The sequence below is a fragment of the Felis catus genome, chromosome D4 (genome assembly GCF_018350175.1).
Source record: "Felis catus isolate Fca126 chromosome D4, F.catus_Fca126_mat1.0, whole genome shotgun sequence".
NCBI classification, from domain to species: Eukaryota; Metazoa; Chordata; class Mammalia; order Carnivora; family Felidae; genus Felis; species Felis catus.
This window is the reverse complement of record NC_058380.1, coordinates 78,304,728-78,330,330: the sequence shown is the minus strand read 5'-3', so window position 1 is coordinate 78,330,330 and position 25,603 is coordinate 78,304,728. Positions and strand designations below refer to the sequence as shown.

At 40.5% G+C, this 25,603-nt stretch overlaps 2 long non-coding RNA genes across 2 annotated transcripts in view; one reads left to right on the top strand and one right to left on the bottom strand.

The window, feature by feature from the left end:
• Window positions 1-379: 379 nt before the first annotated feature.
• Window positions 380-25,603, bottom strand: part of LOC123381540 — a 321,455-nt gene continuing 296,231 nt past the window's right edge. The window contains exons 2-4 of the long non-coding RNA XR_006588642.1: window positions 6,068-6,122; window positions 2,932-3,000; window positions 380-2,840 (exon numbers count right to left, since the gene is read on the bottom strand). This is a non-coding gene — a long non-coding RNA (uncharacterized LOC123381540). The remainder of the gene's footprint in view (window positions 2,841-2,931; window positions 3,001-6,067; window positions 6,123-25,603) is intronic.
• The window catches only part of LOC123381538, a 32,837-nt gene continuing 26,301 nt past the window's right edge, over window positions 19,068-25,603 (top strand). Inside the window, exons 1-2 of the long non-coding RNA XR_006588640.1 lie at window positions 19,068-19,300; window positions 22,374-22,453. This is a non-coding gene — a long non-coding RNA (uncharacterized LOC123381538). The remainder of the gene's footprint in view (window positions 19,301-22,373; window positions 22,454-25,603) is intronic.

Below are 25,603 nucleotides of genomic sequence, written 5' to 3'. Positions count from 1 at the left end.
ACTTCTTTTCCTTTTTATGCATATGTGAGCTTTCTAAAATTGAGATATACTTGACAAGGAACCTTACATTAGTTTCAGGTGTATGACATGATGATTTGATGTTTACATATCCTGTGGAATGTTCGCCCAGTAAATGCAGCGTCATGCTGCACCAGCAGGGCTCACAAAGACCTTATGACCTACGAAGCCTACAATGGTTACTATCCTACCCCTTGTAGAAAGTTTGTAGATTCCTAATTCCAAATAATAAAACGGTTATTATTGAGTAATAATTAAGAACAAGGAATTAGGAGTGAGACAGATACCATTTATAATCCCATGAAAAAACTATTAATAATAACAAAATAACAACTATTAATAATAACAAAAATAACCCACATCAACTATGTGATAAGCATTTTACTAACAATTTGAAAAAATTATATTTAATGTGCTAATCACAGCAATTACATAGCATAGTAATTATTGTTGCACTCAATTTACAAACTCAGAGGTGGTTTACCTAAGCCACACACCTATTAGAATATAAGAATTCAAACCCAGCTCTGTGTCTCCAAAGCTCGGGCTCAATTTATCTAGATCATGAAGGATGAATAGGGAATTTGCCAAGTTGGGGGAAGAGCATTTGAGGCAAAGAAAGCAGCCTTTGCAAATGCACAGTGGCATGAAAGCATGTTCAAGGAACAGGGAGGAGGCCTCTAGAAGCAGGAGGAGGCTGGACTGGGCAGGACAATGGGACCGGGGGCAGTTTGTGCCTGTGCTTTCTTTAGCCAGGGATGATCGGTGTGCATAAGCTACTTAGCCATGGTGGAGAGTATGAAACCCTGGGATGTGGGGTGTTCTAACTTATTAACTTTTCATTGCATTCTGACACCCTCCAAAATATCAGTGGTGACTAGGCAGTCCTAGCTTGTTGTTCAGATTCTTTATTGAAGTAAACAATGCTCATCCTACTTGAGATGCTGTTTTTACGACGTTGCTCACCTCTGATATTTATTCACAGAAATTAAACAGCCAAAATATAAGTCTGTAGGGCTTACTATGGAATCAAAGGCCCGGTTCATTTCAGAGGTGCTAGGAGATGTTAAGTTATTTTAAAGCAAGCATAGGAGTGCAGTAGGACCCTCTGTTTAAGGAAAATGCCAAGCGCTTAGCAATGGCTTACCTTTGAGCTGCTGTTCACGATCCATAGCCATAAATGTTAGACATGAACAGTCTGTATCTTCTATACTGCCCAGAAAAAGAGACTGGGCCCCAGAAGGGAATGATCTTCTCTGCATCACAGAATCGATTGAATACTGGTTTTGTACCAGGAAAGCTGTGTGATCTGGGTTCTGGATGTGTCTGACTGGTCAAATGATGTGAATATGGTTGATGAGCAATTTGACTGCACAGATAAAAACTGCTCTAAGACTTTGGCACAACAAAAGAGAAGATGTGGCTTCTTCTGAAAACCATGGTTAGTAAAAGGATTGGCCACTTCCATAGGGGAAGTTTAGAACTTAGAGCTGCAAGGAAAGGGACATCTCAATTCAAACTGTGGACATACTTTCCGTGAATTAGAAATGACAGTGGGATGATCTGAGGCATAGGGTCTCTACAGCTTGCTCCCAAGGAAGCAAGGAAAATCTTTCCCCCAAGGAAAATCTTATGACTAAAGAGAATACAAATGTACTCATAAGAATCTAGGGGAAGTATAGTTCAAAATGGATTCTAAAAGTGCAAAATTCTTTTGAAATCTCCTGATTTATGGTAAAATGTCATACACACTTTGCATTAAATTCAACAATATTTCCCTTCTTGTTTATATAGTCTCTGAAATACTCATTATCCTGTAAAATTGATCCTTGGCACATCCATGCCAAGATACTCTAAACTGAGAAGCACCACCTGATATCATGTAATAATTAAGATCATAATATCTCAGAGTTGAAATAGATTTTGGAGTCACCCTTCCTGATTACTAATCAGTACAGAATATTTCAGTACAGGATAATTTAAGGCCATCTGATGTTCCTTCTAATCCTGAGAATCTGTAAGTTCAGACTTCAGTGAATCTTTATACCTCTCCGTTCCCAACGGGGTGTTGTTTTCACCTCCATCACAGTAATCAGCATGGTATGCCTTTCAAATATTTTATCGTATTACATACCTAAACACACAAACATACATATATACAAGAGATAAAATTAGATTATAGGTGTTAGATTATAGGTGTTGAAACCAAGGTGACCTGCTTTCAAATTCTAGTTCTTCACAGTAGGTTAGCTCTGTGAGCTTAGGTATGTTTCCTAACCCTGCTTAGCCTCAATGTCCTTTTTGTAGAACAGGAATAGAAAGATCTTCCTGCAGGAGTTTGTGCAAAACTTGAAAGAGGCAGGGGCATAAATCTCTTACCACGATGAGTGGAATATACAACATGTGCAGAAAATGGTAGCTAGTGTGTAGATGTGTGTGTGCACATGTGTGTTTATGTGACTCTCACGGTGGCTGGTGCAAAATACCAAGCTTAATAAAAATGTGTGGATTTGAACAGAATTGACTCATGTGCTGGGAATAGAGGGTTTTTATGGATTCCAAGGCTAAGATGTAAACCGAAAGAACAGTCCATTGACAACAATTGTTCCTTTACTTCTTGGCTCCAGGAAGCTCCTGAGACACAAGAAATTCTGGAACTCAGTTCTGTAAAGCTGAGAGTCTGCATTTCTTCTCCTGCACTCAGACATACGCGCTGCATCCCTAGACACAACAGATGGCCAGCTCTTTGCACACAAACCAGCTCTGAAGAAAGGCTCTGGGCATAGCAGGGGAGAAAGAACATCTCCACCAGTGTTACTCTCCTTGAATTGAAGAATAGATTCCTGTTACTTCTCTTCATTGACAACAAGGAATTGACTGCACTCTTGGGATGACCTCTAAACCCAGACTTACCAGTAGGTAGCACTGATGTTGTTCAAAGTTTCTTCATGAAAGTGTCGGCTCCCCAGCTCCACAAGAAAGCTGCAGATTAAGGAGACAGAACTAATTATTTATTTTTCCCTGGGAGAAGGACGATGCCTGGGAGGTGCTGAATTTCAGAAGTCCTTTATCCACTCTAGGCAATGGAAACTTCAACAAAATCATTGGGATTGCATGCAGTTCAACTCCCTAGAAAAACACTGTGTCTGGGCAGCTCACAGCATGTACTAAGTCATCAAAGTACAGGAAAAAATCTTTTCTTCCCATAAACTTGGTGAAATATATTATTAGGAGCTGTATTCCATATGCAGAATGTACATAGAAAATACAACTCTATTTATAAAATCTTTTTCCTGCCTCTTTTCCCAAGATGTTCTACTTCTCAAACTGAGCAGATGGGGTCTCTTGTTTCCTCCTTTGCCAGCTCTGGAACCCTGGGGAATTGCAAGGTACCTTTATATATGTGGGATCCTTGGGATATGAGTGTTCATTACTTGAATTTAGACAGTGATGGTAGTGCAAAAAAAAAAGCCTTTGCCACCTAAAAATATGCAAAACACTAGTTGTTGTAAAATTAGTCTCCACCAACGTATTTACCCTGTTTCTTCCCATTGTGTCAAAAGAACTGCTGTTGTTTAGACCATCGCTGGTTTTGTAAAATATGTTGAGCACCCATATCATGGTGAGAATACAATGCAAAATGAAATTATCATCCTGGGAAAGCTGCAGAGTGCCACGGATTTGAGGAAAGTGATGCCGGGCTTCTCAGGAATCGCATTCTGAGCCATTGGCAAAGGAGGATTAGGCTGAGTTAGACCAATTAACAATTGGAAAAGAGAAAATCAACAAGGAAGATGATTAGAAGCTTCAAAAGAGAAATATTTGAATATCAAAGGATTAGGAGAAGCCTAAGGGGGAAATGATGAATCTCTCAAATATTTTTACAAAAATTACCTTCCTCCTAATCATGATATGAAAGCGAAATGCAAAGTGAAGGATTTCGTTTCATTTGATCCTACAATTTTGTCAGAAAAATTACTGTTAAAAAATCAAGACCTGGCTCATTTTCTGATCATTTTAAGAATTAGCATGTAGTTAAAATTATCAAATAAATTCTGACTGTATAAGCTAAAATAAACTTAAATGCACACATTCTGCTTTCCTTTGCCAAACTGAACTTCTTCAATGCTTTTCTCTGGAATTGTGTTTCTAATTGAGATAGATTCACATGCAAGTTGATTTCACAGAAGGATACTGTGCAGTAGTTAGAACAGTTAGGATTGTGTACAGAATCTGGAGCCAGGATGCCTGAGTTTTGAATCCAACTTCTGGTAGTCATTGTAAACCACAGAAAGGTTATTTGATTTCTCTGTACTAAGGGTTCTTCATCTAGAAAACAATTAATAGTAGTCCTGTTTCAGCACAGAACTGGGAGCAAGGTAGTGGGTCCTGCTATCAAGAGGCATCTGGCCCGTGCTTTTGTGATGAAGTGTCTCACTTCTTCCCCGGGGGTGGGGTCTGTGCTTTCTAAGTGGGCATAGCTAAGTTCATTGCTTTTCAGACCCCCCTCTGGAAAAAGCAGACTCTTCCTCTTCTCCTAGTTACCTTATTCTTTCTCTGCACAACCATTAACCTTTTCCATAAGCCATGACCATGACCATTTCCTGACCATTCCTCATGCCACACAAGGTTGGGTGGCTCTTGATGATTCTTATAAAATTAGTGAATATCACTATAGCTTCTGCAGATCAATCCTTTCTCTTTCTTCCAAGTCGGCTTCAGGGATTCAGGTCTCCCTAAGGTATGAAGGAAAAAGCACACTCATCTCTGTATCCCTAGCGCCTGGCCCAGGACACCCCTCCCTAATCATGAGCAGTGAATGAGTGCTTCAGTGAGGCCAACTAAGCAGGAAAAAGAACCTTGGAGAAAGAGGTACTGGCTAGGTCTGCCATTAACTGGCCCTAGAAGTCTGAGTAGCTTGTTTTTCTCTAAGCCTGATTTTCCAAGTACTCTGGGATGGAGAAGTTGGACTGGTTCAACTCTTTGCACTCCTTCAGCTATCATGCCCTGTAATTTGATGACACCCATAAAATGGGTATGCTAAACCTGGAGGGGGCTATGTAATTTTTTAAAGTTTTTTAAAAGTTTATTTATTTATTTTGAAAGACAGAGAGAGAGAGAGCATGGGGAGGGGAGGGGCAGGGAGAGAGAGAGAGAGAGAGAGAGAGAGAGAGAGAGAGAGAGAGAGAATCCCAAGGAGGCTCTATACATGGTCAGGGGCTCAAACTCACAAACCATGAGATCATGACCTGAGCTGAAATTGAGAGTCAGACGCTTAATCAACTGAGCCACCCAGGCGCCCCTGTAATTTTTCTTTCCAGTTTATAAAAGGAAGCGCTCTGAAATAATGATGAAGGCTCATTTTTCTGCTCCTTCTTTGCCCATTGATAAATATTGGGGCTTGGTAGTCTCTCAATCAACCGGTACATACCTGGATGGATCAACATGGATGCTCTCTACCCAACTCCTAGAGTTTCAGATTACTGGGCTCATTCATCCTTGTTTGAGGACTTGTTCCTCCAGCCTAATTATCACCACCACCCTCCCTGGTACCCTTTGTGGCAAGCTCCCAGACAATACACTAAGTAACACTTTTCATGCATTGTTATCATGTAATCCATGCACAGAGTTGGTGAGAGAGAAATCATTGTCCTGTTTTTAAGACTGAGGCCATTGAGGCTACAAGAGATTTGAAAACATCCTGGATCTTCTTGGCAGTAAATTGAAGGAATTCAAACCCCGGTCTTTCTGGCTTCAGAACCCATGTTCCTAACCACCATATTCCACAACCTGCTAAGTTGCCTCCACATCTATTCCAAGTGCCTGTTGCCTGGCAACACCGTGTAGTATAAACACCTCTTCATCAGGGTCACATGCATTCGCTTCCTACCTTTGGGTGTGTGGTGGGTGATGCTGGGTGCACGCTTTCTAAGTTCCTTCTAAAGGCCTATAAACGTGTAAGACGGTAGAGAGATAAGAGGGGCAGAATGGTAGCTTGGGAGAGTATGGGCTTGAAACTGCCAGCTCTGAAACGTGATCTGGCACTTACCAACTGTGTGGTCCTGGGCAGGTTACTTAGTTGCCTGATGCCTCAGTTTCCGCATCTGTAAAATGTGAAATAATCTTTCTTACCTCAAAATATTAATGAGCTAATAATATGAAATATTTAGAAGGACGTCTTGTACACATTAAATATTACGTGTGTTAAGTATCATTATCCTATACACTTTTGAATGTAATTCAAATGACATATTCTCCCTAAAATTTTCCAAAATTCCCCCTTTGGATCCTTGTTCTCTTGTATCTCATTAGGAAATTAAAATAAAATAAAATAAAATAAAATAAAATAAAATAAAATAAAATAAAATAAAATAAAATAAAAATTCAAATGATATATTCTCCATAAAATTTTCCAAAATTCCCCCTTTGGATCCTTGTTCGCTTGTATCTCATTAGGAAATTAAAATAAAATAAAATAAAATAAAATAAAATAAAATAAAATAAAATAAAATAAAGTAAAATAAAATAAAAATTCAAATGATATATTCTCCCTAAAATTTTCCAAAATTCCCCCTTTGGATCCTTGTTCGCTTGTATCTCATTAGGAAATTAAAATAAAATAAAATAAAATAAAATAAAATAAAATAAAATAAAATAAACACTACCACTATCACTACCACCACCACAAAAGAACAAAAATAATAACAAAAAATATTATCTTCCTGATATTAAATATATTTATTAAACACATCACTCATTTCCATGTGTGATTTAGACATATGTGACATAAACCTTGTTTTTGCAGGCTTTTCACTTACATGCAAAATCAGTGTTATTTTCACTGTTTCTCCCTAGTCTTGGCTGCTAGGAAACTCACAGTCATATTCTGAATCAGCTTTACTAGTGATGAGTGCATAGGATCTGCATAATTTAAAGTTTCTCTGGTCTTTAATTTCCATATACTTTTTAGCTTCCCTCTTAACTAACTGTTTCTTTTCTATTTTATTGTTCATCTTTGGTAAGTCCCCTCATATCCTCAATCAAATAAAACCGAGTATAAATGTGTTACTGCAGTAAAGACTATATTCATCTTTGGAATCCCCTACTTTCTACATTGCTTTATGTACACAGATTTAGATGGAATCACTGTTAAAGAAAACCAGAGCTGGACAGAAATTAACTAAAGCAGTAAAAAGAGATTTCAATCAGGAAATACTGCAATGGAGGGAAACAGAAGCCCCTCAGTATAGAACTGGACTCAATTTGGAATACCAGGAAAAGAGAGAGTTTATAGCTAAGGAGTAGAGTGGGGTTGGGGAATCTGTGGGTGGAAAATGAGTAAGAAGGTGAGATAATTCTTGTTAAACTGATCTAAGAGGGTTCTTTGCTGAAGGCAGGCCAGGATAATGACATCTCACTGGGGGGTGTTGAAGGAGGAGGGGGAAGATCGGATATTGAGGGTGGGGGATTCTGACTAAATCAACCTGACCTGACAAGACTCTTCCTAAGAGTGGCCTCTGGGAGGACACACCCAAGGATGGAACATAGTTGATAGAGTGTTTAGAGAAACCTGACTTCAGTTTGGTTGGGAACAGGATCTCTGTCGCCATGTGAACGTGCCAGTATCCAATTATGTTTCACCTACATAAAGAGTAGTTTGTTATGGTTCAACCTAATACTGTCTCAACAAGTGTTTGCTTGGTTTAAACAACCTCAATTCTGGAGCACTGGTAACAAGAGACAAAAACACTTCTTGAATGTCTGTCCCCTCTCAGCTTGTCCATTGTGGTTGTTTATTCAATAAACAGTATACCTGTCTGCCTCAGCTCGAATGTGATGCGTAGGTGATACCTCAGAGTGTTGTTACTTCCAAGTACATTTCATATGTAATTTATTACATAATTCTCCATAACTGATTTTATTGATGAACTGTACAGTGTAAAATTATTATTTGTTAAAGATTTCACAGTAGTTTCTTAGAAAACTTTATAGCTACAAAAAAAAAATCCATTCCTTCATAAAAGCATTTGAGAGAAAAAAATCCAAGATAAAGGAGTTCATAGGATTAAAGATCTATTCTGCTTGCCGTCTTCATCCCGTCTCACATAAACGCAGTGGCCTTATTTTTCAAATAGGCTTTTATTTAGGAAACAGATAAGAGGGATTCAGTTCATTTCCACAAATATTGAGAATCCACTATTGGTTAGGCTGAGGATGAAATGCTAAAAAAGAATTATATTTCTTACCACTGAAGAGCAGTCCATGGACTGGCATTGGAGAAACATACAGTTTTCAGTAGGATGTGATATGCTTTTAGTTTCTACTTTTTAATTAAAGTCTATGCTTCCCTTTGATAACTAAACATCTTCCACAATCCATCACCAGTTATTTGTAATTAACAAATAAATTAAATGCAGCAACTAAACACCAAACCAATGGTGACTTTATTAAAATTCATGTTTAAAGTAGCCTGGTCACGGTCTCTAAGAAAGTCCCGAACAGCAAACCCCTGCCCCTCTTTCCCACACCGTTCAATAGCCAGTGTAAGTGAGAAAAGCACAGGGGACTACAGAGGTCCTTTTGAAAGCCAGAAAAATACATGAAATGTGACATTAAAAATAACAAAGAAAGAGTAAACTCCAGAGCAACCGATACCACTGCCATTTTAATACATTTGTTCTAGCTCTAATCGTGTCACCAAAAATGTGTGGCCTTTGTTTTCACAAATTTGTGGACACAGTTATGGTGTTTTAGATTTGTATAAGGGCCTAGAGACCACCTTACACGGAACTTTGAGTTTGCAAACATCTGAGTGTTTGCAGATGAAAAACACTCAGGTTCAAAGAGCCACAAAATCTTATTCAAGGTTAGGACCCCGGCCGGTGTCTAAAAGTGCTCTTTTTACAGTGTCAGAAAGATTCCCTGAAATACTCCATCATTCCACGTGTTGTGACTTTATCACCTATATTCTACTCTCTTCTAAAACAACTGTGTGTGTGTGTGTGTGTGTGTGTTTAAGGAATTCTCTCTCTTTCTATATCACACTGTTGTGGCCATTAGCTTGTCATTGTGAAATATGTGTTAAAAGGAATGACCCTGTACGATTTTTTTAAAGTAGGAAGAATGGAAGGCTTGGGTGCTTTTGTCTGTCTTCAAGTGCCTCTACTTCTTCCATCCTCTCCATTTCCCTGCTTCTATACTCCTCACAATGGAAGGAAGTTTATGGAATATGACAAAGAGGGACCAACACCTCATGCTTCTTTCAGTCAAAGGGCACAACAGCCTCAATGGGGCTGTGGAGCAGAAGGCGATGTATAGAATTGAATAGCAGAGATTACACCTGTAAGAATTTGGGCTTTCACTGAGCCAGCAAGGGTGGAATGATCGGGATGCAGAATACCTCCTAGGAAAGTGTGCTGGTCTGTAAAGCTTCAGAACACTCATGAGTGCTGGTCCAAAAGCAGTTCTAGAAGATGATACCTTGAGTCTGTTTCCAGAAAGGGAAATGTCACAAGTCAAGATAAGGATAATGGTAGAGATGAGGAAGAAGAGAAAGCCAAAAAGGAAGAAGATTCTTTCTCACACATGTCCCCATTCATTGTGTTTCATAGTTCACTGTAGCTCTCATGGCCATAATATTTTTTTAATGTTTATTTATTTTTGAGAGAGAGAGAGAGAGAGAGAGAGAGAGAGAGAGAGAGAGAGTGAGCATGAGTGGGGGAGGGGCAGGGAGAGAGGGAGACACAGAATTTGAAGTAGGCTCCAGGCTCCAGGCTCTGAGCTGTCAGCACAGAGCCCGACATGGGGCTCAAACTCATGAACCGTGAGATCATGACCTGAACCAAAGTTGGACACCCAACCGACTGAGCCACGTAGGCGCCTCTCTTCATGGCCATTATCTTTGCAGTTTTTGCCACCAACTCATCAAGCATACTTTTATGCCTATTGCATGGTTGAGATAGTTCAACCAGAGAGAAGTAACTCTAATTTCTCAGTAGATATTTATTGGGCTCTGTGGTCAAGGCCCTAGAGAAACAACAGCAGACCCCAGACACAAAGTGTCCACCCTCTCTTTTTTAATGTTTTATTTATTTATTTATTTATTTATTTATTTACCTATCTATTTATTTATTTATTTGGGGGGGGGCATGAATAGAGAGGGGCAGAGAGAGAGAGAGAGAGGGAGACACAGAATCTGAAGCAGGTTCCAGGCTCTGAGCTGTCAGCACAGAGTCCAAAGCAGGACTCAAACGCAAGAACTGCGAGATCATGACCTGAGCTGAAGTCAGACGTTTAATCAACTGAGCCACCCAGGCACCCCAAAGTGTCTACCCTTTTGAAACTTACCTGTCTGACTTCAAAACTAAAGTGGCCCCAGAAGAGTTGCTGAGCTTTCCACAATCAGAACAATAACTATCATTTCTAAAGTTGTGATCAACTTGAAGGCTAGCAAAAGAACCAATTTAGAGTTGGGTACATTTCATGGTGCTTTAAATCTTTATCTAAATTGTGTATCATTACATATAATTAGTAATCCTAGTAAACATAATACCTTAAAGTCTTAAAAAAGAATTCTATTGTTACAGGAGGGAAAAGAAAAAAAGTATAGCTCAGGAGAAAGTCTCTATAGTGCAGATAACCAGAGTTTAGGAAAGTGAGATTATTGGGACCAAAGCAAACACAGGCACCCCCATGCATGTGGAGGCAGCTTCACACAGTCTTTGGATGCAGGGTGATAAAAATAGAATCTGAAGGGCTAATCTTTCAAACCCAAACTTATAATTATGCAAACATCTCCTCAGGACATTAGTTCACTTAAAAGAAATAGCTTAAATATGTCCTTTGACTTCTTCTGAAATGGCTTAAGGTGACTTCACAGTTAAAACAAGTAGGAGAAATAACATTTAAGGTTATTTGAAAATGCATTTTTGAAAAAAGTAGAATTGGCACTTTCAGCCACTTGAGTTGAGAAGATTATAGTACAGGGACAATTAGTTTATTTTCTGGCAGCTAAGCTATAAAGAGAAGCGTTTTGAATTACACAATAGTAGAAAACATACAAATTCATCTGTAGAGAAAATCCTTTTCTGGACCTCAACCCAAGAAGAAATTTAACATGTATATCAGTATTTAAACAAAGAAAGAAAAAAAAACCCACATCATTCCATGCACTTTATCTACAACCAGAGTTTTTCAAAATACACAGAAACACTGTTCTCCTGGGCGATTCACAGACTGGCCTTCCATAAATGTAGAGGGTGTGACATTAAATCATAACTCAGGACAGGCAATTTTGTGCGAGGCTGATATAACGGTTGGCCTAACTTAATGCTTGAATAGAACTTGGAGCCTTGGGATGAATGGCTAGGTAGCATGTCCACTAAGGTTCTTTTCTATACGTGGAGGTGTTTTAAGCAAGCTTTGGAAAAAAAAAATGTATCTCTTTCAAATCTTTTTTTTCTCCTACTTTTCATTTTTATTGAGATATACTTAATATTTAAAAAGTTGTACATGTATACATTTTGATGAGTTTGGACATATGCATACATCCCTTATACCATTGTGGCAACCAAGGCAAAAAACATATCCATTAAGTCCAAAAGTTTCTATGTGTCCCCTCTGTGTGTGTGTGTGTGTGTGTGTGTGTGTGTGTGTGTGTTATGAACACTGAACATGAGATCTCTATTCTGAAGTTTTTAATTACACGAAGGTATATTGCTAACTGTAGGCACTATATTGTACAGAAGATCTCTAGAACTTATTCTTCTTGTATAAACTGCACCTTTATACTTATTGGTCAATTCTCCATTTCCCCCACCCCACCCCCTGGCAGCTACCATTCTCCTCTCTGCTTCTCTGAGTTTTATTACCTTCGATAGCTCACAGAAGTGGAATCATGAAGTACTTGTCTACTGGGACTGACTTGTTTCCCGTTAACATCACTTTCTGTGATGTTTATATAAAAGAGGACATTGTGTCAACTTTTTCACTCACACATTCCAAGCATGGCTTTAAGGATCAAAAGCCAGGGGATGGTGATAACGTTCATATCACAATTTACAATTTTAAGGGTGTTTGTTTGCTCACAAGGAAGATAAGTCATTGACCATTATGCAGTCATGCTTATGTTGAGAAAGATTGTTGATCAAGTGGTCTACGATTATTCCCCTCCTTATATCCACACTCACTGAAGTGTAACCTTGTGGTCCCTGCCATCAGGAGATGGGGGTCATCCCCCTACTGCTTGAAACTGGGCTTGCTTTAGGACTTGCTCTGCCAAATGTGGTATGATTGAAGCCACAGTGTTGGTTCTGAGCTCAGAACTTCATCTGGGTCTCTTGAAACCCCACCGATGCCCGGTGAAACCAAACCAGGTCTAACCGGCTGAATGATGACAGACATCAGTCTTAGGCATCCCCAAAGCCAATCCGCCAACAGCCAGCCAGCCTGCAGAAACAGAGTTCCCTAAGTGACCTGCAACTTACTGTAGGTAGACACGAGACGGAGCCGGGCCCATGTCAGAACCGCTCAGCTGAATCCAGCTTAATTTACCGACCCACAGGATTGTGAGCTAAATAAATATTGTGTTAAGCCACTAGCTTTTGGATGGTTTGTTTTTTACCACTTGCTAACCTATGTATATTCAGAAATTACCAATAATAGCATCTTATATTTGCACTTTATTGTTTAAAGGGTATTTTGCGCATATTATCTCCGTTGCGTCCTATCCTGAGCCTTCTTATTAAATGAAGAGACATACCTACATTTTTGTTATAAGACTGTGCGGACTAACGGAGGCACGTGAACTGGAATATAGTGGGTGTTCAATGGATGTTTCGTCCCTTATTCTCCATCGCCTGGTTTCTCAATTTTTTTTTTTTGTATTGCCACCTCCAACTGGAGAATTTTAGACATGTTTTTCCTTAATTGCACCCACCCCCCCAAAAAAAAACTTCAATGCTACAAACACATTAAATACTCACTTCTGTACACTATGCAAACCTGTCCCTGCTTGCCCCATAATAACCAATTTTAACCCCTTTGGAGAAGTACATCATTATCCTTGAGCACGTGTGCTCCGTTGGTGTCATGATATGCATTCTTGTTTCACGTTGACCCTGGAATCATGAAGTGATTTGTACTAGGCCACATAGCTTAAGAACTTCAGCCCTGAAAGGTTAACCTGGGGCATTTGACTCCAAGCCAAGCACTCTTGGTACTCTGTCAGAGAGCCTAGGTTCAAACGTGCATTTAATCTAAGGTTGGATAAATGGAATCGTCTATCTTTACAACTCTGGGGTGAAAACCGACTCATTAAACTGCTTGTAGCTATTCTAGAGAAGGAGGGGAAAAGCTCTATGAATGCTTAATAATCACGTTGACAGAACTGGAAGATGCTGTTTGCTTCTCTGTGTATAGAGACTGTTTTCAGATGAAGAGAATTCATTCTCTGGAGCCATCTATCCAGCCTCTCACTGAATTCACCCACACTACGTTTCTTTAAGGATTTATAAGACAGAAAAGAAAATAGCAGTGAGGCAGATGAAAACATTTCTTTGATACAGGCATAAAATTCTAAGGACTCAGAGTGAGGAGGGGAGGCACAGACAGGGAAAGACCAGAGGAGATTAAATGCATATGTGTCACTAATCACTATATTCAACCTTTGGAAATGCTCTTTGTGAGGAAAGGCATTTGCAGAGAGAAAGTATATAAAGAAATGTGAAACCGACCTGAGCCACAAAGTTCACTGGACGAAATGTGATGGTTATTAAGCTCCCACTGGCTTGCAGCCAAATGCAGAGTGTGCCCCTGTCCAGTCAATTTAACCTGACCTTGGTTAAAGAAGCAGTTTTGCTTATGCGTATGAGGAAGGGGGCTGGTAGGGAACTGAAATATCAAAGCATCCAGAACCTTCTCAACATTGAGCTTACTTATCAAGGACTTCAGAATCTGACTGATTTCTAAGCAATTACCGACACATTTCTAAACTAGGCTCCTCCCAGAGGTTCCTGGTTCTCTGAAATGCCTCTCTCTCTTTTTCACCAGATAAAAGTAATAAATGAGGATAAGTGATTTTTCTATCCCCAGATATTTCTTGCAAGAAGAAACAATGGATGTCATAAATACTTACCAAAAAGAAAGAATGAGAGAGAGAGAGAGAGAGAGAGAGAGAGAGAGAGAGAGAGGAAGGAAGGAAGGAAGGAAGGAAGGAAGGAAGGAAGGAAGGAGCAAATGAATGAACAAAAGAACGAACAAATGAGCGAAGGGTGAAAGAGAGGAAGGAAGGAAGGAAGAAATGGAAGGAAGAAATGGAAGGAAGGAAGCAAGGAAGGAAGGAAGGGGAGCGAGGAGCCTCAGTAGCCACTTATAGCTCTATTATTATTTTACATACTGGGAAATGGAGGCTTCGAGGCAGGAAGTGATTTCTTTCCAATTCGCAGATGGTGCCAAAAGGAGACCATATTTATCCAGGGCTCGTTGTAACACATTAGCTCTTACCTCCTGTAAAACAGTGATCTGCTGTCATCTCGTATTAATTTTATTCTTCTACAGTCACTTTAGGGAAACAAACTAATAAAAACTCTTCTGGAATTACTTTTTTGGCTCAGACTGGTTTGCAAGATTTCTCGCTCCAGAGAGACCATTTCAGTCCCTCCCTGTTCCATCATGAACATCTACTTTGAGCCCAGATAATGGAGAGGCATCACCTGTCTGTTCTCTGTTCCTGGTGGGTCAGGAAAGCAGGCCAGGCTACTGACCACACCATCCTACAGCCTACTGACCACCCTTTCTTCCACACCCTGTTAGAATGAAACCCTTTCTCAAGCAGCACTCTGACGTCAGCTGCTCTTCCAAATGTCTTCCTTCTACATGAGTTTTCGCTGTCGCCAAGTGTATGTATTTGTCCTGTTGGCCATTCCCTTCAGAACATAGTTCCAACTATATTCCCTGCCCTACCTCACCTTATAAGCACTGACCTCTTTTGTTTGACTTAAGGACTCATGCTCTCACTCTCTTTCCTGTCTCTGGGGTCTTATCATGCCTGGATTCTCTTGATTTACTTCTGAACGCACTAGCCTGGATGGAGCCTGAAGAATTTAGATGAAACACAGCCTTCGTGGTTTATTATGACATAGATGTTTTAGATGGTCCCTACCCCCTATCCCTGCCCACTGAGCCAGAACCCCTTCTAGTTCTGGCCTTGCCACTCACTTGCTGTGAAATATTAGCCAAATCTTTTCCCTTCTTGGTCCTAAGTGTACTTACTACAAACTGAGGAGGAGTACTTCAATATTCATTCATTCATTCATTCATTCATTCATTCATTCATTCATCTATTCACTGACCCAGCACACATATCCTGAGCTGCTATTCTGTGCTAAGAAGCTTACTGGTACCAGTTTAAGGGATCTCCAGGGTACCTTCACACAGAGGTCACATGAGGTCACCTCCTTACCTATTGCTGCAGAAGCCAGAGTGACTCATTCTAGACAGGAAGCAGCTGGTCATAGGCAGGGCTTGTGGGGTGTAGAAGCACCCCTTATGTACAGAGTTGGAGGTATGTTTGCAAAAGGGGACACTGGCTGGGGGAGGAAGAAAGGAAGCAGCAGTGGATCTACGTTTCCCCAAGTCCTTCCCGCAGCCGAGGGAGGCTGCATCCTGAGGTTGAAAATAGAGCGGGACAGAAATAGCAGCACCTGCTTCAATCTGCAATCTCACAACCTGAGCTCCCAGAACGAGATGTGCCTGCAGGCGAAAGCGCTTGCCACGGGGAACTGCAGAAGAGCGACGCTGGCCCTGAACATTGTTTTAATTACCAGGCGCCTGCTCTCCCCAAGTCTCTTCTCTCCCTGCCCATCACAGATGGGGTGTCGGAATGGACACCGGGCAGAAGACTGGGGCAGAGCTGGGCTTTGGCCTCGGCTTGCCGGATGATTCAGTCAGGCTCTTTATCCCTCACAGACCTCACTTTCCCCATCTATAAAATCAGAGAGCAGGTCTTGGGAATTCACTGAAGTTCTGACAGGCTGGCCCCGGTGGTTCTCCTCATTGCAATCCTCACCGCTCCTCCCGCCCCACACCATAGCCCACACACACTCTTTCCTTCTTCCCTTCCTCCTCAGTGTTCATAATCCCTCTCCGCTGTCCTTCCGTTCCTAACGACTGCAGGAAAGGGGACCGTTTGTGCCCAGGGCACTCATATTGGCGGCAGAGATGGTAGGAGCAATGGTGGGGCTCACATCTCAGTCTGCGTGTCTTCCTCCCTGTTGTGGGACCTTCAGGGGAAGAGGAAACGTGGCTTGTGTGGTGGGGGCCAAGCCAAGGGGAGCCGAGGCTGGTGCCCAAGGGGGCCAGTTTTGTCCAAGAGGAGGCTTTTCACAGCTGCCATTTGGGTCCATGAGTCTCCACAGTGTCACTTCTCCCCAACTCTTGTCTGCTGTCACTGTCCTCTTCTGCCAATTTTTTCCATATATGAGACTTCAGACCTTCAGGCCATAGGCAGCGTTCTCACATTTTGTCCTCGTCACGCACACTCACTCTGCTTGCTCCTTCACTGCGACCATTCCTTGCCCAGGAGACTTCCATTTTCTAAAGACTACCCTCTGTCTTCATCAGGCGCCCTTTCCCTTCACTCCTCCCTCTTGAGCATGCGCCCCCATTCTCTCACCTGCTGTGGATCTTCCCTCCGCCGCCTCCTTCTTCCCTTTGTTCTCCATTTACATCCTGCTTCACATTCTCCTTGCATACCCCACTCTCCCCTCTTCGTCCTTCCCTGCCCTCCACTCCTTGCTTCAGGAACTCGGTGCCCTGCAAAGACCATGGTCTTGGATATAAGATGGACTTGGGTGGGTTTACCTTCTGTGGTCTTGGGGAAATTGCCTAAAGTTTAAATACATGATTTACTCATCTTCAAAATGGGTCAATAAAAAAGTGTGGGCAAAACTGTGCTGATGTGAGATGACATCTGTGAAGAATCTATGTCTTAGGAGACAATAATACACACAGTGCCTAAAAAATAAAATGGGCTGTTAAATAATCACGATCGTTTTCATCATCAGCGTCAACAACAACAGCAACAACAAAATGCTAGTCTTTCTCCTGCTTTCCTCTTTTCATTTTCCCAGTGTCTCTCTCAGCTCTCAGCCCCTCCTGGAGGAGGTTATGCCCCTATTACATGTTCTCATAACACCCCGAATGGCCCCTGTCCTAGTTGATATCACACTGGATTATAGTCACCTGTTTGACCTTCCTTTTGTCCTCTCTACTCAGATCAAGGGCCCTGTCTTGTTCATCCCTACGTCTCTGGGGCCTGGGACAGTTCTCTCTGAGCATTAAATGGCAGGGCCAGGACTGGTTTGAGGCCAGTAAGGTATCTATGTCATGACATGTAAGGAGCTCAGAATCATCCCTCTGTAATAAACACCCCGTAAAAATGTACCAAATAGCTTAGTGGATTAATTCTTTCTGTGTCTCCTTCCCCTATAGTTTCTCAGTCATATCAGCTTGTCCTTTTCTCTCCCTCTCTTCCATTTGCTCCTGTCTTCATCCGCAACTTTCACTGCCTGACATGTCCCTTTAACAGCATCAGCCTTCTCTCCCCTTCTCCCCTCCTCCTCCAATCTCACTTGTGCTCCTTCTCTGGGATCCTCCTCAGCCCTTGCTCCATCTACTTGCTTGAATCTGGCAAACTTTCTTCCCTCTGCCTCTTTCTTTATTGATTTGTATGGGGTTATTTTGTCCATGGAGGGAAAGGATTTCTTTGATACTCCAAAGGATCAGCCCGGGCACAAAAGCCACGGACAGCTTTTGTTTGATGTGGACAATTTTATTCCCATTCAATTCCCTGGGTTTTCAAACAGCTGCAGATCTGTGAACTCAGAACATCTGAGCCAGTTCATCCTCCCTCTCCTGAAAGTGCACAGGCATTTTTTTTTAAGTCTTTAACAACCTGTCCTGTACCTCACTGAACAAAGGTCACATCATTAGTAGGGCCCTGAGTTCATCCTGAAAAGTTAAAACTGTTAAATTAAGAACAGATCTAGGTACAGGTCTTTAAATAAAAGTGAAAGATACAAGCAAAATGCCCAAACTACTTCCTTCTTCCTGTCACATGTATGTCGCGTCCTCCACTTTCTAAGGTCAAAACCTTTTTGAACACTTACATCCATCATCTTAGCTGCATTCACCATTAGCAGTGCAATCCTTCTCTAATTAGGACATTTGCCTAAATAAAACTGCCTTAAAGAATTATAAATGTGCAAAATTTATCAAACAGAGCACCGGTGGCTTTATAGATTTAGAATATGGATACGTACGTTTCTGTGAGTAATTTGTACACTATTGAGCAGATACGTGCTATGGGGTTTGGTGTCTCCTCCCCCCAAGAGTCTGTGACTCTTCAAATGTTTACCGTATATTAGCTAGCATATCTTATTTGTAAAGTGGAATACTGGACTCAATATTTGCTCTAATCACTCAAAGAGAAGGGGTTAAATGCAAGGTAAAAATGTAGATTCATAGGAAACCCCACACTTTGGAGACATCATCTCTACCTAGGAAAGCAGAGGGCACTGCTGAGTTGGGCGAGTCCCGGCAAAGAAGGAAGCAGGATCATCTTGGGTATGGAAAATGTCTAATATTTGGTGGATAGTTAAGCTGCTGCTGCACCTTCCCTGGAGAGACATTTTGCAACACCTGGCACAGTTTAAAGATGCATGTATGATTGGCCCAGCATTCCCAACTATAGGAACACATTCCATAAATATATTGGCACATGTGAGAAAAGATGTATGCGTATACAATGTGAACCTTGAAACACTGTTGGAAGAAAAATGATCAGAAATAACCTAAATGTCAATCAGCAGAAGTAATTATATTATACACATGCCTTGAAATATCTTGCAGCTGCCAAAAAGAATGAGCTCTTCTGTACCAGTGTGGTACATCTTTCTGCTATAAAATCAAGTATTAATATCATGCAGAGGATGGTACCATTGTGATGTCATTGTGATGCCTTTTTGACATGTCAGCTTGGCTAGCCTGACCTAAAGTCCTCAGGATGCCCTATTCAAATGTCTTCAGTTAGGTACAGCTAAAGGGGTCTGCTCTCAGGGGAGCTGGAGGGCAAAAAGGAAGCTGGTGGTCATTTTGTAGCACGTACAAGTCTCTCCCAGTGACTCAACCACTAATATTGATGCTGCTATGAAGGGAGTGCACAGATATGATTCAAGACCCTAATCAGTTGACTTTGGTTTAATCAGGATGGAGATTATCCAGGGTAGGCCTGATTTAATCAGTTTGTTCTTGAAACTTCCTTCCTGACCACTCCCTCTACACTGGGAGTTTCAGCTCATGATTGTGGGTTTGGTCTGCTTGTATTCTTCCTGAATGCCTGTCCTACAGACTTTAGAATTTCTTAGCTAGCCTCAACAATTGCATGAGCCAACTTCATGTAATAATTCCTAGACGTACATGTATGTATATATGTGCACATGCATGTGTGTGCTTACCCTACAAGGTTCTTCTTCTCTGGTTAAACCCTGCAGTTAGTATAAAAAAAAACAAACAAACAACAACCAACCAATCAACCAACAAAAAACAATGGTAGGAAGAGATGCATTCCTGCCTTTTGTACTTAACCTTGTGTTTTTAACTATTCAAAGGTCATAATTTTTTTTATTATAGAAAAAAACTGCATAACACCATCTCAACTATTTTTGTTTATTTAAATGTTTATTTATTTTGAGAGAGACAGAGCATGCACGTGAGCAGGAGAAGAGCAGAGGGAGAGGGAGAGAGGGAATCCCAAGAAGGTTCCTCGTTGTCAGTACAGAGCCTGACACAGGGCTTGAACTCACCAACTGTGAGATCGTGACCTGAACCGAAATCAAGAGTTGGATGCTTAACTGATTGAGCCACCCAAGCACCCCTCAACTATTCTTACATGTACAGTTCAGTAGGGTTATATTTACACTGTTGTTAAACATATCTCTAGAACTTTTTCATCTTGCAAAACTAAACGTCTACACCTTTTATTTTATTTTATTTTTTTTAATTTTTTTTTCAACGTTTATTTTTTTGGGACAGAGAGACACAGAGCATGAACGGGGGAGGGGCAGAGAGCGAGGGAGACACAGAATCGGAAACAGGCTCCAGGCTCTGAGCCATCAGCCCAGAGCCCGACGCGGGGCTCGAACTCCCGGACCGCGAGATCATGACCTGGTTGAAGTCGGACGCTTAACCGACTGTGCCACCCAGGCGCCCCACGTCTACACCTTTTAAACAACAGCTGTCCTTTATGCTCCTATCCCGAGCCCTGCTAACCACCTTTTATTTTCTGTTCCTACGAATTAGACAACTTCAGATGCCACGTATAAGTAGAATCAGACTACTCGTGGCCATGCTTAATTTTAGTACCATTTTAAAATTATATTTAATAATTTTAATGCAATGTTTGAAAGTACTGCCAAGGCACAGTACCTATCCTGTAATTCCTTTCCTCTCTAGGGGAAGACTATCATAAGTATTGGTTGACTGATCACTTGATTCATTGTTTTCTGTCACTTACCACAGACCTTATTTTATACTTAACTTCCATTTATTCAGCAAATATTCATTGATTGTCAGAAAGTGTGAGCTACCAGGTTGGATACCTGGGAACATGAAGGTGAATGGGTGAAAGAATAAAAGTTTTATGTATCATATTGGCTGTCTTTGGGGCCATGGAGATAATGGAAGTAACATGGCCACCACAGTCGTAACACTGTTATTAATAACAATGAAATCCAGTGTAGAGCCCAAGGAGGGCAATCCCTATGCCCTCCTGCAAATCTGCTGATTGAATCTGGGGAAGCCAATCACCATTGCTCTGGATACTTGAAGAGATGGACATTAGGGTTGCATACTCTGTGAGCTGCGTTGATTGATGTCATGTGCTCTAGTACTAAACAATTCATTGACACACACATTTCAGTAAACGGGAAAAAGATGTGGATAAGAGTGCAGGATGCACTACAGCCTAGGTCATTTCTTGACTGTGTTTAATTTTATGCTAACTCTTTAGTCAACTGGAAAACATAGAGAATTTGCCTTGATTCATTCTCCTTCTTATATCTGGATAGGCAAATATTACCACCATCAACATGATAATATTATGAATGATAACTTAAGTCATTCATTGAGAACTCACTCTGTGCCACATGCTGTTCTAAGTCTTTTCTGTGGATGGATCAGTTTAACTTTAACAAAACCCCTGTGAAGTAGGTGAATGTCATTATCCCCATTTTTCCAATTAAGGAACTAGGGTTTATAAAAGTTATGAAATGTGCTTATGGTCAAGCAGAGCCTGGGTCCTGGGCCACTATGTGTGTTGCCCTACTGAGTACATGTGTTGAGGTGGGTATAGAGATGAAGTATATCAAGCCTCTGCCCACGAAGGTAAGTGGAAGGCAGCAGACATAAATAGTGAGGTGCAATTCAAAGCAGGATGGTATGAGGATCACAAGAGACACCGAAACAAAGGAAAACAGAATGGAGATGTTCAGGCTCTTGCTGACCCTGTAGTCAGAAGTCACACATGCTTCAACAAAGCTGGCATCATTCAAAACAGATGGCCTGCTGGTGAGTGATTTTAGAGTCAGTTTATAAATTGCACTGTGGGCATGCCCATGTTTGTACAAGCAAGTGCATTGTTTTGGAAACTCCATACCATTCCATTTCTACACTAGGATCATGGTGTTTTCACAGTTCTTGGCTCATACTGCATGGCTATTCAATAAATATTAATAAATAGTTTATTGTAGATAGTATGGCTTTTCAATTCCAGAAGACCTGGGTTCAAATACTATTCCATGGATAAGTTACTCGTCTCTGATAGGTAGAGTCCTTATCTAGTAAACGGGAAACTGTAGTAAGATACAAACCTTCTGAGGTTGTTTCAGGGATGAAATGAGAAATTCAAGCAAAATGAATAGCATCATGTCTGGCACACAATAATTGCCTGGTAAATAGATGCTATGATTGGGTTATTAAAATGATGACCCGAAAGCATTCTGAAGGATTAAGCTAAGAGAGTGCCCAAATAGACTACTTTGGAAAACATATACTCCATTGTATGGATGACTCCCGGTATACATGTTAAATGATGAGCCATGTTTCTTTAAAATGTTATGCTATAAAGTGGAAAATATACGGGCTATCTAAATTTGGCATAAAAGCAAGGAAAGAAAGTTTGCTTTTCGTAATTCCCTTGTACCTTCAGTGAGAGATTGGTCTAGCATATGAAATGGTATGTTGATAAACTCTGAACTATGTAACAAACCCGAACTAATCCAAGCTTTCTCTATACCTAGGGAGTGGCACAGCTTGGATTTCATCTTGTCAGATCCTGGAATTTCAGCACTGACAAGTGTATTCCTATCCTGTTCCTGTGGTATGTATTCCTATCGTTTTCTCATACCACACTTCCTGACTGTGGGCATTGTATTCCTCTGACCTGCTTGCTCGGCCATTGATAGAGAAAGGGACACAGAAAGGGGCTGTAAGGTTGTCAGCGGATGGTTGGGGATGAAGATCATACATCCACATGCAAATCCACTTTGTTTTCCTAGCAATTTCCTCTCTGCCTTCCCCTCCCAAATGCAAGCTGGAGTCTGGAAGCTGCTTGAACATTATGACTGTTATAGAACCAAGCTATAATTTTCAGGCTAATGGAAGACATATTGGCAAAAGTTGACATTAAGTGGAACTAATTGCACTGTAACCGCTAAATAACTAAGAAATAACTACCCTGTAATTTATGGTTCTGTGTGGACTATTCAGTAACTTTGGAGCTCTTTGTAGAACAAGGAGCTCAGTGACCCATGAGCTGCCAAACTTTCCATCATTCAGGGGGCTCTAGAAGCCGAAGTTCGTGTGTTCCACAAATATGCAAGGCTGCAGTTTACAAAGGCAACCTCTCCTACTCTGTGGATAATGGCTTCACTCTGATGCTTAGTGGATGGGAATTGTGCATGGTAGAGTCTTTGTGGCAGGTCCATTGTAGGTTGAAATCCCAAGCCTAGTGCATACTTAAGGAGTATGTCTTTTATAATATAATTCTGCTAATGGATGTACATTATGCCATAGACAAAATAAATTTAAAAAGAAAATAAGGGCAAGTGATGAGGCATAAAGAATATTAATCTCAAAAACAAAAGTCCAGGACTGGATGGCTTCACAGGTGAATTCTACCAACCATTTTTTAAAGTTTATTTATTTATTTTTGAGAGAGAGAGAGAGAGAGAGAGAGAGAGCAAGTGGGGAAGGGGCAGAGAGAGAGGGAGAGAGAGAAGCCCAAGCAGACTCCAGGCTGCCAACAAAGAGCCCAACACAGGGCTCAAACCCACGAACCATGACATCATCACCTGTGCCCTGGGGCTCGAAACCACAAACCGTGAGATCATTACCTAAGTCAAAATCAAGAGTCAGCACTTACCTGACTGAGCCACACAGGAACCTCTCTATCAAACATTTAAAGAAGAGGTAATACTTATTCTCAAACTATTCAAAAAAAATAGAAAAGGAAGGAAAACTTACAAATTCATTTTATGAGGCCAGTATCACCCTGATACCAAAATCAATAAAGACACCACACACAAATGCAAAAGAACTACAGGCCAGTATCTCTCATGAATATAGATGCAAAAATCCTCAACAAAACATTAGCCAACCAAATCCAACAATACTTTAAAAAATCATACACCACAAGCAAGTGGGATTTATCCCCAGGATGCAAGGGTGTTTCAATTTTTGCAAAAATAATCAACATGATACATGATATCAATAAGAGACAGGGTAAGAACCATATTGTCATTTCAGTAGATGCAGAAAAAGCATCTGACAGTACAGCATCCATTCATGATTAAAAAAAATTCTGCAAAGTAGGTCTAGAGGGAACATCCCTCAACATAATAAAGACCTTATATGAAAAACCCATCATACTTCATGGTGAAAAACTGAGAGCTTTCCCCCTAAGGTCAAGAACAAGACCTTTACGTTTTTATTCAACATAGCATTGGAAGTCCTAGACACAGCAATCAGACAAGAGAATGGAATAAAATCCATATTGTTAAGAAGTAAAACTTTCACTATTTGCAGACGACATGATACTATATACAGAAAACCCCACAGACTCCACCAAAACAACTCCTAGAGCTGATAAATGAATTCAGTAAAGTCATAGTATACTAAATCTATGTGCAGAATTTTGTTTCATTCCTATATGCTAATAATGAAGCAGCATAAAGTGAAATTAAGAAAACAATCCCATTTACAATTGCACCCAAAACAATATCTCAAATAAACTTAACCAAAGAGGTGAAAGACTTGTACTCTGAAAACTATAAAACATTGATGACAAAAATCAAGACACAAATAAATGGAAAGACATCCTCCGTTCATGGGTTGAAGAACAAATATTGTTAAAAGGTGTGTACCACTCAAAGCAATCTACAGATTTAATGTAATCCCTATCAAAATACCAATAGCATTTTTCACAGAACTAGAACACGTCATCCTAAAATTTGTATGGAAGCACAAAAGACCTTGAATAGTCAAAGCAGTCTCGAAAAAGAAAAACAAAGCTGGTGGTATCACAATTTGAGATTTCAAGTTACATTACAAAGTGGTAGTAATTAAAACAGTATGGTACTGGCATAAAAATAGACACATAGATCAACAGAATAGAAAACCCAGAAGTAAACTCATAATGATATGGTCAATTAATCATTGACAAAGGAATGAATATACAATGGGAAAAAAACAGTCTCTTGAACAAATGGTGTTGGGACAATTGGACAGCCGCAAGCAAAAGAATGAAACCATAACACTACTTTCACCACACACAAAAATAAACTCAAAATGGGTTAAAGACCTAAATGGGAGACCTGAAACCATAACAATCCTAGGAGAGAACACAGGCAGTCATTTCTCTGATATCAGCTATAGCAACATTGTTCGAGATATGTCTCCTGAGGCAAGGGAAATAAAAACTAAAGTAAACTATTGGGATTACATCAAAATAAAAAGTTTCTGCACAGTGAAGGAAACAATCAACAAAAATTTTAGCAGCCTATCGAATAGGATACGGTATTTGCAAATGACAAATCTGATAAAGGGCTAGTATCCAAAATATAAAAAGAACTGATACAACTCAACACTTAAAAAAACAAATGATCCAATTAAAACATGGGCAGAAGACATGAACCGACATTTTTCCAGAGAAGACATACACATAGCCAACAGATACATGAAAATATGCTCATCATCACTTACCATAGGGAAATGCAAATCAAAACTACAAAGAGATATTGCCTCACACCTGTCAAAATGGCTAAAATCAAAACCACAAGAAATAACTATTGGCGAGGATGTGGAGAAAAGGAATTCTCTTGCACTGTTGGCTGGGAATGCAAACTAGTGTAGCCACTATGGAAAAACAGGATGGAGGCTCCTCAAAAAGTTACAAATAGAACTACCCCAAGATCCAGGAATTTCAATACTGAGTATGTACCCAAAGAATACAAAAAGATATATACACCTC